Genomic DNA, 20,133 nt, shown 5'->3' on the forward strand with positions numbered 1-20,133 from the left:
AAACAAGAGAACATAAGTTATTTTTTATAACTTCAAAGGCCTGCTTTTTATCTTCCACAGATTATTTGCTGAACTGCAGTTTTGAATAAGCTCTGCATCTCCTGATGCTCAGGTCAGGGGCAGGGGATGGGGGGGACAGTCAATTGTTCCGTTTGTTGCACATTTTCACTCCTATTTCCAGTTGTTTTCATTGAGGCCATGATGCTTCCTACTACCTCTGTAACTGTTCATGCTCTCAATAAGTCAAACTGTCAGAAATGCTGGATACTCCTCTCTAGTTGTGCAAGATGGGATTCATTAAAATAACATGAAATTAAGTAGGCAGCTATAAATAGAATATCTGTGTCAAAAGCACAAAAGCTAAAATTAATTAAAAAAAAAGAAGAAGTATAAAAGGGGAGTCCAAACTTTGGTCTTAGAGAAATGATTAATGAAAAACAAAACTATGAAAGGCAAGTTGATGCCTGTAGAGAGAGAGAAGAGGGAGAATGAGGAGACATGTAGAGATCACATAGACAAGTACTTCCTAACTATTTAGAATAACCAGTAGTTCAGTGGATATGTTATCCAGACCAAGTGTATGATACTTCATGTTCTACCCATGTAACCTTAAAACTGAATCAGCAAATAGTTGAGAAGCGGAGTTAATAAATACTGGGACTGGTAGTATTCACTGTTGTCAACAGTACTGTGCGTGGTAACAGAGCAGAATGCTCACCATAACTAATAGGTAACTAAAAAGTTTAACTCCCCCACCCCCCAACCACTCCCAAAACCCCCAAACCCTAAAAAAGCAGCACTCACGCCAGCACAATGTGACACTTCCTGAGTAAGGAAGGAATTGCTAGTGAAGCTTCTAACCAGAAATTATTAGGAATGTTCTTCTGAGAATCTAAGCAATGCCCTTCTTTAGAATCACAGACATACAGCCACTTGCATAAAAATGCCAGAAGCCACCCATTAGAAGTATGCTTAAACAGTACATTGCTAAAAGAAATTGTGGGATGAATATGTGCTGCCAAACTGTGGCACAAGCAGATGTTTAGTTAAGGCTGATGGGGTGCACGCACATGGCACCTAGGGTAGGGAGGGAGGGAAGAAGAAAGGGAGGGAGGCTTTGCAGTTAAGTTCTGCCAGATCCTGCTGTGCTGGGGATTCCCAAATACATCTGCAACATGCATATACGATTTCTAGCAGACATCTGGGTTGGGTCCCTCTATACTGCTCAACTAAAGAGGCAAAAATAGAGCTGAGAAATTACTTCAAAATATGCAAAATGTTTTGAAGATAAAGTCTTCAAAATGACTGAATCATCTCTTTATTATTAGCGGGAGTGAGAGGAGGTTAAAAAAAGATCTGAAATGACCAACCACTTCACGTATTGGGAAATCACCTCAGTGAACACAAGCAAGCTAAATGATGGTGGCCTAAAATTTCCATTCTGCTGTCTATTAGATGAAAAGCAATGACAATTCTGTCTGCTCACAGACTGTGGGTACGAAATTTCAGTGACCCAAGCAGATCCCAGACAGATAATAACTATTGCTCTCAGTTCTCCAAACTATGAGTTCAGAAGTTTAAGCTGATACAAACAGTGTGTTTTGCCACTGTAAGCTCTCTTCTGCTTATCTTTAGATTTTATGCTGTGCTTATTACAGTGGTATTCCTTCTAGGCTACTCTTCCCACAAAACACTCTTGCCAAACTCCTAATGATCCATTCATCCTGTGTCTTGATATAAAAAACCTCATGCAAGACATGATAAACACTAAGGCAATTAGCTACACCACCTGCCCCATTCCACCTACTTGCCTTACGCTATTGAAGACACCACCACATCAACAACTACAAATCTGGATCCAGACCCAGACCAGTAAGATGTCCTTCCACAAACTTCCAATTATGTTTATTTTTGGCTGCTGAATATGACCAACTTCCTTCTTGCATCCCATTAGCTTATTCCAGGAAGTATTTAAAATTAGAAAATACAAATGCTTCTTTACAAACTATCAAAAAAAGATGAAAGAAAAAAAACACAACAAACACGTAAATTACAGGAAATCATGTGCCCTTCAACCAGATCAGCATAGCGGAAATGCAGACATTCTTTTGGAAGAAAGGACTTCTATTTTGTGGCAAAACTGAATATATAACTCGTGCTTTTTACTAAGTAAACCCTAATCAGTATACATAATGCATATGCATATTTGAGGTTGTATGTTGGCTGGGGGATAGAAAAATATAATCAACCAAAACCAGACATTCCTTGCTCCAAGATGGAAGTACCTATTTACTGCTCTAAGAGGGAACAATTAAAGAAGATCTCCTTCCTTGAAACTGTTCCCACAAAAAATATATTAGCACAGCTACACCAACTCTTTTTCAAAAGAGTTGAATAGAACAAGAAAAACAGAGGCACATTCAGTTCACACACACGTGGTTAAGACAAGTATGGGTACCCTACAGACCACTTATGGGAAAACTATGGTTATTGTTGTAAATAGTATTTCTATTCAGTACTTACTAGTGTCAGTGAAAATACTTCCACTGCTTTAAGATGTGTAAGTCTGGCTCAGAAAAATATGCCAAAGTATAGAGCTTTAAGAATTTGTATACTTTCACTTTTTTTGTAATGGACAAGCATTAGGCATCCACATGAGAATACTGCTAACCAGGAGCCATAGTGAATTGCTTCTGTATCAACAGGTTAATAACAACAATATTAGACTGAGTAGTGTAAAATTCAGTGACTATTCTACTGTGGGTTAGCTAAAATAATCCTATTTAATGCATTTTTAATGCTTTCTGAAGGATCTAGGGGTGCAGCACCTAAATCTATGGCAGAAGTGAATTTAAAATAATTAGGATGACAGGTTAAAACTTAAACAGGGGAAGTTTAGATTGGATATAAGGAGGAAGTTCTTTACTGTAAGGGTGGCGAGGCACTGGAATGGGTTGCCCAAGGAAGTTATGAATGCTTCATCCCTGGCGGTGTTCAAGGCCAGGTTGGACAGAGCCTTGGGTGGCATGGTTAAGTGTGAGGTGTTCCTGCCCATGGCAGGGGGGTTAGAACTAGATGACCTTAAGGTCCTTTCCAACCCTAACTATTCTACGATTCTATGATAACAGTATCATTTAAAACAGCACTGGTAACTACTGGAACCAGAGTTAAAATACTTATGTTTTCATTATCAAGGCACTGAAGTGAAATAAAGAAAGAACTCCTGCCACTTTATGAATAAATATGAGCTTAGGACTTAGCAGTGTTGAGGTGAAAATTTTGATCAGCAACTAGATCTGCATTGTTTTCATTAAAAGATGGTGGGAAACAATACTTGCTCTCATGAGCTTACTACTTTTATTTCCTAAGCGTAGGAGAGAACTACATGAAACACAGACTAGATTTTCTGATTTTTGCAAAAGCTCCTTATAGCATGAGTTGCTAAAACACACTAGCTGAAAGTCTTGTGCATATGGTGCTGGCTTTTTATGGACACAGTATAAACCCAGTGCAAGATAAATGTCAAATTTACTCTCCAAGACACTTCCATTGTTGCATCATAATTTCTCATTTCCACATTATTAAAGTTCTCTCTTAATATGAAATTAAGACGATTTCTATCAACGTTCCTAGAAAAGGACTGAGCTCACACCAAGGCCAAGGCAGCAGAAGGGAGGCCAAATGTGCCCAAAAATCACACGGTTTTCCCTTTGGACCCAGTATCTCAGCAGAAATAAATGAAAGAAAAGTCTAGTTTTCACAAAATCCCAGACTGGTTTGGGTTGGAAGGGTCCTTAGAGCTCATCCAGTTCCAAGCCCCTGTCACAGGCAGGGACACCTTCCACTAGAGCAGGTTGCCCGAAGACCTGTCCAACCTGTCCTTGGACACTGCCAGGGATGGGGCAGCCACAGATTCTCTGGGCAACCTGTGCCAGCGTCCCATCACCCTCATAGGGAAGAATTTCTTCCTAATGTCTAATCTAAATCTTCCCTCAATCAGTTTAAAGCCATTGCCCCTTGTTCTATCACTGCAAGCAGTGCTAAAAATTCTCTGTCTCTCTTATAAGCCCTCTTTATATATTGAAAATGCCACATTAAGGTCATTCTCCTCTCTAGGTTGAACAACCCCACCTCTCCAGCACTTTACCCATAGAAGAGGTGTCCCAGCCCTCTGACCATTTTCGTGGCCCTCCTCTGGACTCATACCAAAAGGTCCATGTATGCCTTGTGCTGGGGACCCCACAGCTGGGTGCAGTACTCCAGGTGGAGCTCAAGAGAGCAGAGGTATATTCCTAAATGCCTGCATGCAGACATTATACCTATACGAGGCCGAAACAAAGACACCATTCACTGTGTAATTAGTGGCCAGATCTGAAGAGAGAAAAAAATATTTTTAATCTTTGTGGCTTTTTTGTGTGCTCCATTTCACTTAGGCGAGCGATTTGTTGCACAATTTATACTAAACAAAGCGTTCTCCAATTCATGATGCATTGTTTCATGAAAACAGAGGAAAAATGCCCACCCCTGTGACCAGTTCATGCCACGAGACAACCTCCATCTACCATTAGCAACAATGCTATAGATGGGCAGCATTTATTTCTAACTGTCTAACCTGAGTGCAACCACCAGACAAGCTGCACCAAGAGATTTTGCTCCTTTATAAATATGAATGGCTAAAGGAAAGTGTCAACAATAACAAGAAAATCAAACTCCATGCACTTTCTACAAACTGGCATCCTTCTGCAGATGACGTAAATCTTTTGTTCTACAGTGGATTGCAATTATCTAAACAAAAGGATTACAACAGCCAACTGATTTTTGGTAGTAATATTGAAAACTGACACAGAAGTTTCAGTCAGAGGTTTGCCAGTTGGCACAATAAAGAAGGGAAACCCCTCCAAAAGGCAGCACGATAGAGCTCCTCCCTCCTAAACGCAGAAGCTGCAGCACTTATTTTGTGACTTTCTTCTTTCCCCATCCTTACAATTGAGGCAGTTTCTGCAGCTTATCTTCAGATTTTCAAACCCTGCTCTTGTTCCAGTGCTATAAATGCAGAATAATTGTTTGTATGAGTGGGCAACAAGAAGAGAACCTGGCAGAGAGCCTGGACTGAAAATAGCTTGTTTTCCTGATTCATAAGCTCATAACTTATCTCAAACCAGCTACTTGGGGCAAAACATCCCTTGTGTTCCCCATATGCCTCCTGCATGATGGCTCCGACTACGATGCAGCTTAACAACCAGCCCTGGGAAACTCTTGGGAAGCATTTGGAGCTACATTAGTAGAGCAAAGAGTGGCACGGGTCTGCTTAATTTCAGAAAATGGCAGTGGGATTACAATGTGGTGACAGGACTCATCGAAAGAATTTATTTCCATGCTTTGGGCCTGCAGCCTAATGAATTGGAAAATATTTCCCTATGTTCTTTGCTTAAGTTCTAAATTAAACTGACATCTTTTATTAAAAATGCCAGTTTTACAAACTGAAATGCATGGCATGCTATTGCCTATTTGATAATGCAAGCATCCTATCAGCCACATTCACAGAATCCCAGTCTGGTTTGGGTTAGAAAGGACCTTGAAGCTCATCCAGTTCCCTAACCCCCTGCCACGGGCAGGGACACCTTCCACTAGAGCAGGTTGCTCCAAGCCCCTGTGTCCAACCTGGCCTTGAACACTGCCAGGGATGGGGCAGCCACAGCTTCTCTGGGCACCCTGTGCCAGCGCCTCAGCACCCTCACAGGGAAGAACTTCTGCCTAATGTCTAATTTCAATCTCCCCTCTGTCAGTTTAAAGCCATGCCCCCTTTTCCTGTCCCTACAGTTGCTTGTAAAAAGTCCCTCTCCAGGTCTCCTGTAGCCCCTTTAGGCACTGGAGCTGCTCTAAGGTCTCCCCTTAAGGAGCCTTCTCTTCTCCAGGCTGAACCAGCCCAGCTCTCTCAGCCTGGCTCCAGAGCAGAGCTGCTCCAGCCCTCAGAGCATCTCCATAACTTCCTCTGGACTCGCTCCAACAGCTCCACGTACCTCTCGTTTTGAGGGCCCCAGAGCTGAACACAGGACTGCAGGGGGGTTCTCACAAGAGCAGAGTACATGGGGTGGCATACACTGGGCTGTAAATTCTCCACACGTGAAAATTTAAGCCCTGAATAGCATATTCAATGCATTGTCTATACTGATCTATGTAAATCAACAAGTATACTGAATAATGCTGGTGGGGTTATAGCTCTGAGTTTATATTCTATATTACAGACTGATGAATTTTTCTCTACTTGTTTACAGTGCCTGAAAAAAACAATAGTCTACTGCTTGCTGTCCATTAGCTTCCCACTGATGGGATAGGGATTTAACAAGCAGCTTAACTGAAGTAGGGCTTTCATTCCCAGACATCTTAGAGGAGAGAGGACTTCTTCTTGGGGAGCTTAAAGGCTTTTGTGTGGAGGCAAACCAAAATTTGCCTATTTACAGTCCCCTTTCCATGTCGCTAAGAGGAAAGCAGCAAGAGCTGCAGAGAGCCTCCCCCGAGGGCTTGGTTCAGCATCTGCTGGAGATCTTCCAAAGGGTAATGCTACTCTGCAGTGTAAAGAAACGGTTTGATAACACTCCCTCTATAGCTTGGAGAGCCAGATAAAAGCAGCAAAGAGAGATTTAATTACAGTTCAGAGGCTTACAGTTCTGTTCTGCTAATGAAGTGATCTGACTGTTAGCTTTTCTTGCTGAAAAAATAAAGACTGATAAGTCATGTTAACAACATTATTATCAGTGGCTTCAGGGATGATACACACATTCTCTGCCTGAGATTTTGCCTAGAGCTATGTAAATCTGAACAGTGAAGTAGCACAGTCCAGTCAGTTCCATGCTAGAGTGGACTAAAGGAAAAGTGAAACCAGCAGCATTACAATTCATGAAAGATTAATTCCCTAAATTCCAATTTCCTTAAATAGATTCCTTTAAAATTCTCACAAGAATCAGTTCACATCAAGAGATAATAGGGTGGAGTGCTGGTCTCAGAGAAAACAAAAGGAACCCATACCCTTTAAACCTCCAAGTATCTGTGCTAATTTTGAAGCAGCTGCCAAAAACTCTGCAGCTTCCTGAATACCGAGCGATTATTACTTACGTTATGCACGTTCAGTGCTCAAGTAGCTTAACCTGGACATAGCATAGTACAGGGATGAGAAATCACCAATCACAAATACTGATAGCATTTTTCTGTTTTTTTCCATAGTACAGGCATGACAGTAAAAGCACATCACTCACAGAGGTTTCTCAACATGGGAGCTCTGTCCCCCTCATGAGCCGCCTTCCTCCTTCCCTGTGAACTGCTTGCTTTCGCTTTTTTGACCACCTTGTGTTTTGTGTTTCCTCTTCCTTCCCCTGCCCACAACAGTTCCTACAGATCACTTTAAAGAGAAAGTTTTCATTTCCCGCTGCACGCTAGATGCGGATATGAAGACCCACTCATCTGTCACTTGGTGGTGTTTAAGTCAGTGATGTTATACCAGCATAGAGGTGGTGTGAAAGGGCAATTTGGCTCGGTGTCATCTTCATCTGTTCAAGCTCATACTAGCACACTGAGTTCCAAATAATTAGGAGCAACTCTCCAGCTGGTGTTTTGGTAGAAAAGGTGGTTGAGCAACCCAGTCTGGATTTTCCTACATCTGAAAGAGTCTGAAGATGCCTTGAACATTACATACACTTTCCTAATATGTTTTCAGTGTCGGCTATAGCACAGCAGTGGGTGGAATGACAAATAGGTATTCTTTGGGAATGACTTGCCACTGTCAGAGTTCAGAGGAGTTCAGAGCATTACATTTGTATTTATTTACTGATGCTTTCCACTATTTACCAGGATTTTTCCCCTGCCCAATCTATGCAGCTTAGACTCAGAGAATTCCCTCTGCTTTGCTGCTAGGGCTCCCCTGGATTTTATAAGCCATAAAATTTGCACACTGATGAAGGAATACAGATACTTTGAGTGATGTTTTGCATATTCAGGTTTCACTCTTGGTCTTGGTAGTGATCTGCTGTGCCACCTTTCTATGCAAGCTTTCTGGAAACAGTGTGAAGCACAAGGTTAATGGGGTCTGTATCACACAACTTAATCTTACTAATTAGATTTATTCTTTTAAAACTGATATATTTCTCTTTAATAGGTTGTGAAGCAACAAATGGGTAAAATGTCAAACTTGCCCACCCCTCAACCCCTCCTTAATACTACATTTTTTTAAATGAAAAGGGAATACGAGGGCTGAAATCAATCAACTGAAAACTCAGCATGCCATTACAGAGACTTCTGAGTATTATAACTCTCCTTCCACTGGACTTCCATCCAGAAATTCAGGTGGCTTCTGTTAATATCTAGAGCTCAAGGAAGATTTCTGACTGAATCATCTGGAAGACTATTTTAAAGAATGACTACATTAACAAGTATTACCAGCTTCCTGTTCAGACTAAAAAGAATGTATTCTTTTAATGCAATTAACTCCAGGGTGTTTTATTCCTCACCGCACATCCCCCCCCCCCCCCCCCCCCTTCTGCCTCCTATCTTCATTCCCTTGGGTTTCACAAACATACAGTAACAATTAATTATTACTCAAACCAAGGTGGTTAACACTGTACTATTAATAAAACCATTCTGGGGAATCATAAACTCCTTTTTGCATTCACCAAGTATATAGGTAGCAATATTTATTCATGTATTATTCATCAGGCGATGATGAGCTGAATAGGGAAGGTTGTATCTGTGTGGATAAATTGAGAACAGATGAATACCTCACCCTAAAAATCATGGACATGGACTTTTTTCCCCCCTTTGGAGACTTGAAGGTGCTCTTTCCTTCTCTCTTCACTTCTTTAGTTATTTATGTAATTCTTGTAATGCTCCCTTTACATTTCCAAGCTTCATTTAAATAGAGTGTTATGTGAGGAAAATTGAAACAAGTATTGCTAAAATCACACAACAAGAGATTTGCAGAAGAAAGGATTCTATAAATGCCTGATTAAAACAAACCCCGACATTGTTATTTACACTTCAATCATTTATCTTGAGGGAAAAGTGACTGTAGTTCATTGCATGTTATTTAGACATGAAAGAAATGTCAAGAAATGCTCTTCACAATCACACTAGAATCTTTCACTGGAGTTGCTTAATAGACAGACCTTGCACATCACATCTTTGAACATACAGGAAATAAAACTGTAAATGAATTAATGCATACGTACTGAAATGGCACTCCTTAGGTGGTAAAGAACCAATAATACTAATATAGCATCACACAGGGACAATAAAACACCATTGGAACAGTTTAACTTACTTCTGGAAGAATTTAATTAGGCATGCTGTCTTAGCCACAGAAATGACAAAATGTGTATTAATTTAAATGGTGCTCAGATCTCATCCCTCAAATGCCACTAGTTGTATTAATGTGTGCCTAAACAGGGGTTTATAATCATTGTGCTGAAAACACACATAAGCACAAGAAAAAAACCCCCAAACTTCAAGAACCCAATCCGCTGAGACGTGTTACATAATGTTTAACATTCCATCAAGTAGTCATGAATTTGCTATTTCATTTTAAATAAAAATGGCATTATATCTAACAAAAAAAATGGCAGTGCTTTCCATCAGCAGAAAAATTTCAGTGGGAAGTAAGCATTTCATCAACTCTCTGATTTAAATACTTGAAATATTGTATTTAAATGATGAATTTCAGAAAAGAACCAGCAAAGATTTGAATGAAAAGTCTTCCCCATTTCCCAAACAAGTCCAACTTTCACACTATGGAGAGGTTTGCTCACTTGCTGGATTATACATACTTAACTTTCCTTTATATGTTATTGCTGGGGTGGAGAGCACACATCTAGAGGGGGAAGAGGGGAAGATTGGGGCCCTAAGAAGAAATTTGTTGTGGTGTATTGGCATCATGAGTTACTGCAAAATAAAAAGTAGGTACTGCTCCATTCAGTCCTTGTTTATTTTCCTATCCTTCTCATAAGTTAACACAGTTCAAGAAGTAGGGCATGCCCTTATGATATCTACTTCACATTTCTTAGCAAACTGTGCAACTTTGCATGGTATCATTTTTTTCTTTTAATTTTTAATGAAAAGGTGGTAAAAAAAATTCCTGTATTGAAACTGTCACTTATTTAAAACTGAGATGTTTCCAGAACAATTTAATGGAAAAAGGTTAGGCTTGATTATTATTATTAAGCTATATATATAGTTCTATCCACACAAAAAAGCACATGCACACACCCCTTTCTGTGGCTTGGAACAATTGCTAAGGACAGATGGACTTGGGAGGGGTTTCACAAGTACTGCAAAAGGTCTCATGTACTGCATTTGTTTACACCAACTATTTAAAAACACATAAATCAGGCGTTCCAGGACAAGCAAAGCAAAAAAGGAGGTACAAGTAACACATTTATGTATTTGCTACGAACAGCGGAAAGCTAATGTATATACAGCAAAATACAATAAATGCGGGGAATATAATTTGCTCTAGCTTGTGCTGCTGTTTATGCCAGATCTATTTAATAGAACTGCTTACAGCAATGTTTAGTATTAGGTTATAGAGATCTCAGAAGAGAAAAGAGACAATAACAAGTGTTAAGAGTATGAATCTGGCCTGCAGTCAGAAAAGGCCACAGACAAGCAGTTCCTTTGACCAGACTGAGGCTTGTGTACAGTCTGAGATTCAACACAAGGGAAAAGGTTCCTAAAATAGTCTTGGCCTGTTGTAGTACACAAAATGCGATATGGACTTAATCCTATCTAGCAAGGGGCAGAGCTGTGCTGAAGAGTGGAGTTAAACGCATTGTGTGAGCAACACAATCTGAAAGCAATAAATCTCTTGAGGGATACTTCCAGGTAGCGTCTCTGAATAGGTAATGCCCTTCGGGAATGTATAACAACACTTTGAAGAGACAGCTTTTTCTTCCTCCCTAGAAGCCTTTCTAGCACTGGCCAGTGTAGGAAGAGACACCCATAACTCCCAGAGAGATGGGAGAGCCTGCATTTCAGTCAACAGCTCTCATTTAAGTATTATTTCAAGAACAAAGATTACTGGCCAATTCCCAAACTTTTTCCTTCCACTTAGCTCCTAGCAGCAAGAGCCTTGGGCCTTGGTTCCTGACCATCCAGCAAGTCTCTGGCAGTACCTGTCACTCCCTGCAGAAAGCACTGCAGGGATGGGTACCTCTTTATAGCTACAGTTTCTTAGGAACAGAAAGCTCCTGCACTTCTCTCCATCTCTTCCAGTAAACTTACATCTGTGAATATGTAGTTGATATGCAACTGAGCTCTTACTGTGCTGTTTGAGAAGAAACCAGAGAATGTCAAATTTGCAAATCAACTATCTACCTGTTCTGATAAAACACATGTATCCTTTCCTTCAGAAAACAGTACAATCACCCAGATTCCATATTCTTACTCTTTTGTTCTTCCTTCCCTATTTTTTTTCCTGTGTGCCTCATAGCTGCTGAGTCCTGAACTCAGCTAAAAGAGCTGTAGCATTAGCATTCTCAATTGTATGGAGATGACATGCTTATCTGCCTTGTTTGAAGTCGCTGCACCTCCAGCGTGTATTTGGACTTGTGTGGCAAGGTGCTGTGCACTCAAGATAGCAGTTGTTCCATGCAAGACCCTCAAAAAACTTAGTAATGCTCCATATATGAAAACATATATGCTGCTTTTAGCTAAAAGCCAGCACAGTTTAGCTAACCATCAAATTCACAGGCAAAGTAATCTTTTCCTGTTTGGCAAAACTTATTTATATGGTCAGTCAAATGTGTGAGTCAATCAAATAGTGTAGAGAGGAATCTAATTATCTCAGTTAGCAGATGGATCCATTCAAATGGGTTGCCCAGGGAGGCTGTGAATGCTCCATCCTTGGCAGTGTTCAAGGCCAGGTTGGATGAGGCCTTGGGTGACATGGTTTAGTGTGGGGTGTCCCTGCCCATGGCAGGGGGGTTGGAACTAGATGATCTTAAGGTCCTTTCCAACCCTAACTATTCTATGATTCTATGATTCTCCTTTTCTGTGGGGAATAGCTTCCACTGAGCATGAGTTCCCACACTGTGAATGGGAGAGAAGAGGCCTGAAAATTTTGCACTTTCACAGTATACTCACTACTGCCATTCCTCAGAGCTTCCAAATTGCAGCTTTCATCTGCAGGCTTTTTGGGGACAGGCTTTCTTTCTTTCTATTCATTGCTGGATAGATCACTTGAAATTGTGCAAAATCATACGTCCCCAGGCCACGCAGATAAATCAATATGCTCTCTCCTCTCCCAGTATTTTTGTACAATTCAATAATCTTCCACATTGCTATTGTGCGTTTTTGCTTGAGAATATAAATCCACTTTCAGTAATTATGCCACTGGTAAGCTTTATAGCATAAGTTCTGCAGTAATAGGAACAGAGACTAGCAAAATTCATGGCACGTCCAAATTCACAGGAGACATTACTTGTGTAACTCCTATTGTGCTTGTAGTTCAGCTGAAGCATCTTTGCACGTTGACAATAAACATAAGCTTAGCATTGGTTAACCTACAAAAGGCAGGCAAAACTTGCACACCATGCTGATCTGACTGAGCGCAGCAAATCTGACCAAAATCATACAACTCCTGTTTCTGGATACACTCTTCATGTCAAAGCTGTTGGAAAACCCTGCAACCCTGGACAACCCTCTTCCCTCTTCTCTGAATTCAACATCCCGTGTTTCAGCACAGGCCAGATGTAACAAGAGGGAATAGCAAAGTTTGTACTGCTGCTGTGCATGATGAATTTGCATAATGTTACAGTATGCTAGACAAAATGATCCATTATTCATTGCACAGAAATTATCCAGTCATTCAATATATGCCAACAGTCAGAGCAAAAATATCAGTATCAAAATTTCTTTAATCCAAATCACTATTAACTTCATTATGTTCTGTCACATCTTGAAGATGCTGCATTTAATTTAATGAGATGTTTCTATCCCCTAAGCAAAGAATTTTAGCAGCAGAATAACTGTAAGAGAACTCAGAAGACCCTAAATGGGTTTCTGAAAGCTCTCATAACCATCCATACTGTACTATACCGTTCACTTGCTGCTGTTCATTGAGCATTTTTTGTGGTATCAGAGCTTTAAAACCTGCATGCTTTGGTTCATGTACAAGACCGTGTTGTTTAGTATTTAAATGGGCAACAATCACTTTAACAGGAACAGAGGTGCAATATCTTATCTTTCATCTACTAATTTGTTCCCCAGGTGTCTTAATCCAATAGCTGCATTGGTTTGCTGAGTGGCTTGCTGAAGGGCCACTGTGGTCCTTCTCCAGAACTGCATCTGCTGTCAGTCTCCTCCACTGACTTTATACTCTCATTTTTCCTCCAGGGTTTTTTAGGCTTTGCTATCTTGTGCTGTCTCTTACTTAGTTCCTCCATAAATCTGTTTAGTTTACCTGCAACTAAAAAGCAGTCCATACATACCTCCTACTGTTGAGTCCCCAGAGCAAGCCATATGGAGAAAACTCCAATGAGTGCCGTGAAACTGCTATTTGGACAACTGCGTAGGGCTTTCCCAGGGAACATTAGGTCTCATAGACTTGTTACTCTTGTGGAGGTCCCCTGGCAATAGCTCAAATGACATTAAAATCTTGTCTTTCCAGGGACACACACAGAGCACTCTTCATCGCTGGGTGTCAGCTGCAGTTTTGGTCTCTGACATACACCGAACAGAATTTAGCAACTGATAGGCAGAAGCCAATCTCTGCAGCCAGAAGGGTTTATGTTCTAAATACACCAATTCATTCTGATAACATTGAAAATAATACAGGATAGTTAAAGCATTTGTGATACAGTGATATGCATGCTATAAAAAGGGTCTTATTCAATCCAGTGGAAATGGAATCCAAGGGCAGCTTCATACCACAAGTCATTTGAAGATGCAATGAAGAAGCCTTGTATTTATCTTATTTATAAAGTGTTCTATGAAGAAAGCATCATATTAGCTAAAAAATAATAAGGGATGGGACTCAGGTGCTCAGGTAAGGCATCTACTGTCATTTTAGATGCACTCTGTTGTCTGAGACATTTGCAAAATCCTGAGAGATGTGACCTAGGACTTACAGAAGACATCTAAACAGATTCCAAATGCCTACACTGAGACACCCAGAAACGTATCTTGGGATGTGTGAAATGCACAATCATAGAATCATAGAATAGTTAGGGTTGGAAAAGACCTTAAGGATCATGATTGGAGGCAGTCAGAAATGAGAAAAACATTTTGCTTAATGATAAACAGATACATGCTTAGTTAAGGAGTCTCCTTCTGCTTTACTGGCTAGGGGCATTGTAGGGCCTGGCAGATCAAGACATTTCTGCTTAGCAGGTTACTAGCTTGAAATCTTTCAAATTACATAATAGGTACAAAAAAACCCCACCCCAAAGACCCCAAAATGAGAACCCACTCACTCTGTACTAGAAGAACTCAAATTATCTTTCACGTTTATGAACAAACATTTTAAAGTCACTCATAATAGTTTTATTGCTGTTGTGAACAAATAGCTCAGCTGATTGCTGTAAAAGAACCTACTGATCACCATCAGACTCACTAAAACCGTATTTCCAGATGTCAGGAAAAAAAAAAATCATAAAAGAAGTTAAAATGTGTCATTGCCAACATTATCTATTTCTGTTTGTACTTAACAAAGACAACTGATCCTTTTTCTGTGTGAACTGAGCAAACGCAGGCGAGGCATGAGAAGGATTCACACGGCTATATGTAATAATATCTTACAGGAATAACAAAGATGCTGAAAGCTAGAATTATGACTCCTAGGAAGGCTGGAGTACAACTTTAGAGCCTGATAAGGAGTGAGTATGAGAGTAGCTAGAACATTTCACAAGGTAACCGGTATCGTGCGGTGGCAGAGGAGGAGGATGGACATTAAATGAAAGTGATTAAAAAGCACTGCATTCAAATGTACGAGTACTATGCCCACACTGCAAAAGACAGCAGGAGGCAGTGAATCATCCAACATTTAAATCAACACCCCCTTAAAACAAAATGTATTCAGCTCAACGTGGGTATCTCCAGCGGGCTCCAAAAGTTCTGACAATGCGTGGCACGGGTTACTCACGTCTTGCTCTGCCCGTAACGCAGCCACCATTTAGTAAGTAACTTGATTCAGAGGCATAGAGATTTTCTGATGAATCATAAAATGCTCAGTGTCTGATTTAAGGGCTTTCTGTCACCACCGTGGATTTGCTAGTGCTAATTTATGTAAAAAAGGGCTTTCAGGGACAGAATGATGGTAGGGTAAGGGGTGGTGGTAAGGAAAAGAGAAGGGAGAAATGAATTCAAGAATTCCTGGAAACAGACGGTGAAAGTGCCGTGGAAACAGCATGCATGTTTTCTGATTTTTGTTTTTGTTTTTTTAAAAGAAGTGAATATTGAGGAGACATTAATCATATTGTTAAAAACCTGGCAGAATAAATGTGTCAACAAAACTCCTTTTTTACTCGCATTCTATTACAACACTTTGAAGGATTTCTATGGAAACAGTAGGCTGTTACAATGGGAAATACCCAGCATAGCTGAAAATGTCAATCTTCCTTTCAGCAGTGGACTGGCCATAAATAGAGATTCAGTGCAGCAAAACTGGTATCACTTGGAAGCAAAGTCTCAAATGAGGGAACTACAGCAATGCAGGAACACTTAAAATCCAAGACAAAATGGGATTGCCCCTCTTCAGCAGCAAAGCACTGTGCTAACAATAAAATATTTAACTAAGCTATTTGTGTATTTGGATGTATCAGGATATAGCACCTATTTGGGTAAAGCAGAATAGCTCCTGCTTCTAGCATTTTTGCATTTGGAGACAACTCCTAGTGACAGAAAAAGAGGGACAGTTCGCAGTGCCCCTTTTACTTATTTATCTTATAACTGATGACACTCCGTACCACGCACAATCAGCCTTATCTACTACTCACTCATGCCTTCTCTTTCACCATACAATGTCCAGTGTCATATTTAACTCTTCCATGTGCCTTTCCCAGTGCCCAGAGTAGGAATTCTTATATAGATTTAAAAACAAAACCCTAAAACCATACTATTCTCTAAAAACACGTAAACCAAGAAAAAGCTCTTCTTGCTCTTTTCAGAAGGCCCTCAGTTATGCACACACCCCTTCCCACACTCTTCCCACACATGCAGATCCTATGACTAGAATAGCTGCTTCCTAAAGCATGAAATATTGTGAAGGCTCATTTTACATCTCAGACCGTTAATCTCACCAAAATCTTTAAATCTCTAAACCATATAAAAATGTCATGATCACAGTTTGCAATATACATTTCTGCTGCTTTTCACACACAAAGAAAATTAGCCCTCCTTCAGTAGTCATTTAGCATCATTTCTGAAGAGCACATTGGTCCTTATTACAGACATGCACTTTCAGTAACTTGCAATGAACAAAGCAGGTTCCAAAATGCTTACATAAGTAAAGACTGTTTCCTATACTTTATAGAAGGATATAGAAGGATGTTGCAGAGACATCATAAACATACTTTTTACGAGAGCTTCTTAATTTCTGCCTCCAAAGTTCTGGATGGTCACCTCTTGCTGGTTTTGCACACAAATTGGGGTCAAAGAATTCTCTTTGTGGCAATTTTGATAAGATCAGGCAGTGACTCACTGGGTAGAAGCTACTGGTCTTGGCTACAATAATGCTGCTGTCTTAGATTGGTATCGCTGTCTCCTTTGGCACACACTAATTGCTGTCAAATAATAATAAAAATGCACTATTTTTTTCCCCATGTTTCTTACTTCCCAAGAACGGAATGCTTGTCACATATGGACGATGAAATCTGGAGGGCAGCGACATAACGTGAATGAAACGTTGCCTGTTGCATCTGATTGTTATTTGTTGACAAGTCCACTTATTTAAATGTGCCAAAGTAATAACAAGATGGAATTTAAGATAAGCATTCCAGAACATATTATTTAGGAATGCTGTGGGCAACATGGTGTTTCATGCACTGTGTTGCCTGTTGTATCAGTAATGCATTCATGACTAAAAAAGTTTTGGGCATTTGCCAAACTGATGAGATTGTGTAAGTCTGAGGATCACAGGAATGATGGCCTGAAACGACAGAGCCCAGCAATGCAGAATGGTCTTTGCTAGACCAGTAGAGGATTTCTCAGCAATCATCTGTAAATTATGCAATTACAGCTGATTAGTGTCAAACTGATGTGGACAACAGGGACACAGAGATTGAATAAACACCATACAATCGCACTGCACGGAATAAAACAGCACTCCACTACATTAAATTAGGGCTTCAGCAATAAGGGTGACATACCTACTCTGAAAGTAATAGTAAGGAATCTACTCTCTCAACCACCTTACACAAAGATTTAAAAACTAAAAATTAATTAAAATAGGAATAAAAGCCTTGGAATTCATAACTTACTTTGGAAAAAGGTCTCCAGATTCAGATGCTTATAAGGAGATAGAACATCCTGATCCTGCAGCAACCGGCAAAACAAAAGTTACAAGTACCAGCTCTTTGTCAACTTTTAGGGAAGTCTGTTTCTATCTGCAACTGGAAACATTGGTTTAATTTTCAAAAGCAGCTAGTGTCTTATGCTTGATTTGAAGAGGACAGAAAATTTCTAAGGGACAATACCTTCTAAAAACCCTGCTTTGAATTGGCTACCCCAAGTATGACCCATCTTTACATAACTAGTCTCTTTTTAAAATAGGCTGCTTTCTGGTAGCCATTTGGAACACTGAGATTTTTAGGTATAGTCTGAACTGAATCTTAAAATCTGTACCTTCTGGCAAATTAAAGCTGGGTGAATAAGCACTCAGTATGAGACAAAGGTTCACAACTGACAATAACTGTCTCACATTTGGAGTGTAAAGTCATTAACTTTATAATGGCAGCATGAAAATTTGTCCTGGATGAAAATCTTTCCATCTTATTATAGGTTTGAAGAATAAAGACATAGACAAATTAACAAAGTATTAACCAAATTCGTTGTAAAGACTTCTGTCTGTTGGGAATGAGTTTGGATCAGTTTTAGTGACTGAAAGTAACAGCCAAGTGGTAATTGCCGACAGGCTGCTATGAAGATATGCAATCATGCTGTTCCTAAAATGACATTCCTGACATCACAAGGCTAACTGTGTTACATGAGTTGGTTTTATTTCTTCTTGGCAATCTTACTAGAAAGGGAAAGGTTTGAATGAATTGCAGTGGATGTGCTGCCTCTTGGATTTCCACTCATTGAGAAGCACTGATATATCAAGATGGTGAAAACTGCCTGCTTGTAGCTTAGGCTATTTTCCCAAGCTATCAACCTGACCTGTTTCCCAAACCTTACACTAGCTGCTTTTAAAATGACATTTTGACATGTGTGCTTCATTCTTCAAATCAAAACATCTTACGTTTTTAAAAAGGTAATCCTGAAGAACTTGACCTGCTCTGAATTCTACTGTTTTCCTTGCTGACAGCAAAATACATGCATCTGGGATGGAACTACTGAGCAAAAGTACCTGATTATATTAAAAATCTTCATATGGGTAAAGAAAAATAATTAATAGAAATATATCTGTGCACAAAGACAAAACCAGCAACTGAAGTCTGGGGGGGGGGGGAAGTTATTTTTAACTACCTAGGACCCATGTAAATTGGAGGGACACTTCGAAGTTATTCTCTCACATGAAACTCTGTCCTTCAGATGTGTGTCCCTTTTGTCCCCTCAAGATTCTCCCCTTGCATTAACCGATTTCTCTCCCATGTTGTCACTGACACCCTAGATGGTGTCTGTCAACCACCAGACATGACAAGTCCTGTCACTTGTACAGAGTGGCACCAGGGTCTGAAAGCCTCGCCAAGACAGAGGCCACAACACCCGCTCTTCTTGCTTCATCCTCACTGCACCTTCCTTCAGGGCTTACTACCCAACTCAGGTGATCACACTCAGACATCTGCACAAACAGCCCCCTCTTTGACATGTTTATTTCCCTGCAAGCCTGGCTGGACACAGCCAAGAGTTAAATAACCAGAAGTGTGGCAGGAAGGGTGAAGGATGGGGGAGAGCAGGAAGCAGAGAGATCTGAAGAATGACAGGTACAGACAGACCAGTTACTTAATCCTTTTCTCCAGATACAGATAAGCAATTAAAATAAAAATTAGAAATCTAAACCACTGAGGGGGTGGATCAGAAGATGCTGTCATACATGTTACTCAGCCCACAGCCTTATGGGTACCTAGCTGTAACACAGCAGAAATGAAACACATTTATTAAGCGCTTGTCTTTCATGTAAAAAAACATGTGTGAATAAAGGGTAATTCCTTTCTATCCAGTTCAGTAAGAACATATCCATTGCAACCCTTGGAGTTAGCTTTCCATGAATGCGTTTTAACTCACTAATAAAGTGTTTCACTATTGCTTGAGAGTGAGACTAGCTTTTTCCCCTCTATTACTGGAAACCTGTTTCAGATACAGTTTGAGGTAAGAAATATTAATCAGGGTGTAGCTGACTGATGTCATGATTATCACGAGAGATGGGATTTGGTAAAACAGTTAATTGGAGTTCAACATGGAATTAGGGCAGGATCTGAATTCTCGCTGCAATCGTCCCAAGGCCGTTTGCACATACATATGTGAAATTTTGATGGCTGCTTCTCTTTGGGAAGTGTCCCTTTCATCAGTTAAAACACTGTGCAGGAATCAATTAAAGCTCAGTGCATTGTTCGCCAGAGATGAAATGCTGGAATAAAAACCCCTCCAGACTCTCTTAAAAAATCTGGGACCAGTTCTCTATTCATCTATTAGGTTCATGTCAGGCTTTCCTTCCTTAGTAAACATCCTCAGTGGTGTGCTTAGGAACCCAATAAAAAAGAATAATTCCAGCCTGCTTGCATGAGTATTAGAGAGCACCAAGTACAGGAATGTTGGAATGAAAAAACTGGGAGTATGAAGTGAGTATGAGAGGAGTGGCTATTCAAATATACCAAAATCCAATTTACCAGATGGTGTCAGAAGGAGAAGAAGGAGGGGAGAACAGGGAAAAATGTTCCCCAGTGGGGCTTTCCTGAAGATCTCATGCTGCTGCAAAGAAGAAAATTGAAAAAC

Source organism: Psittacula echo (assembly GCF_963264785.1).
Source record: "Psittacula echo genome assembly, chromosome: 2".
Classification (NCBI taxonomy): domain Eukaryota; kingdom Metazoa; phylum Chordata; class Aves; order Psittaciformes; family Psittacidae; genus Psittacula; species Psittacula echo.